Below are 1,336 nucleotides of genomic sequence, written 5' to 3' on the forward strand. Positions count from 1 at the left end.
ACACACACACACACACACACACACACACACACACACACACACACACAGACAGCTGTAAGGTACTGTATGTATGCTTAATTGCATTCGTGATAACACGTTTGTATATGCCATCATTCAATTACTCACATCAGCTGAGGTTTCAGTGCAGTAAAAGGAACTGAGAGGGTACCTTGTGTGTTTGTGTTGCCAAACAGATGTGTGTGACTGAGAAGGAGAGAGAGCAGGCAAATCTTTATGGTCCTCCACTCACACTGATTTCCCTGTTGTCTTCAGTTGGTCAAGGCACCACCATTAAAAGGAGATAAATGCATTATTTTGTGTGGTGGCAGATTGCAACCAACTGAATATCCCTCCGCTCTTTCCAAGACTGAGATAATGTGAGCCGCTGAGTCCAAAACAGCGGTAACGCCGCTAGCCTCGCTCCGAGGCCATCCTTACCATAATAATACTATTTTAGGAGCAATGGAAGTCAGACGTCGGCTGGTGGTACCACGGTTGGCACTCTGCTGCTCTTGCTAGAGCTACTGTTTGGTTTAGGAAAAGGAAATAAAGAGAACAAAAAAAGGGTATATTGTCATTTTATCCTCAGTTTCCTTCACTTCACTTTTGAATGAAATATAAAACATCAGCAGCTGCAGCTGAAGTCTTAGAAAGCTCCACCATCAGAAAACCACTGCTGTGGCGGACCAAACCAATGTTACAGTATTGCTCTAAACCACATTAGCACCAAATCAATAACAACACAGGGGCGGTTTATGTTGCAGCTCTGAAGAGCCGTCTACAGGTTACAGGTATAGGAGGTTAAGTCAGCGGATGCAGAATGGGGGCAGGGGGACGCCGTGCATTTTCCCCGAGGGGTGTTGACAAATCCCCAGATATTGATTGGATGCAGGAGCATCTGGACACATACAACTGATCCCCTCAAAGCTCAGTGAGACACTGCAAACTGCTGAAGAAGAAGCTGGAGGGGTATTTTGACAAAGACATGTACTGCAAAGAGAAAGAGTGTCAGTCCTGTTGCTACTTGGTTTACTGTACACAGCAATATGCAGCATTGGATGACTGATTGTCTGTGATGGTTTATGGTTGTTGCAACCATATACAGTCTATGGTTTCAACTGTGCCCTGTATGTGACTGTGTGTGTGTGCCCATCTAGTCAGTGAGATACAGGTCTGTTTGTATTGACATGGTAAAGAAACTGCACCCTCGTCAGTAATACTCGTCAAGACAGTCAATCACCGTTCAGACAACTTGCTTGCTCACCTCCTCTGGGGTTCATACACACACGCACACACACACACACACACACACACACACACACACACACACACACAC

This window comes from Anarrhichthys ocellatus, unplaced genomic scaffold, assembly GCF_004355925.1.
Source record: "Anarrhichthys ocellatus isolate YVR2014 unplaced genomic scaffold, GSC_Weel_1.0 scaffold6, whole genome shotgun sequence".
Lineage (NCBI taxonomy): Eukaryota > Metazoa > Chordata > Actinopteri > Perciformes > Anarhichadidae > Anarrhichthys > Anarrhichthys ocellatus.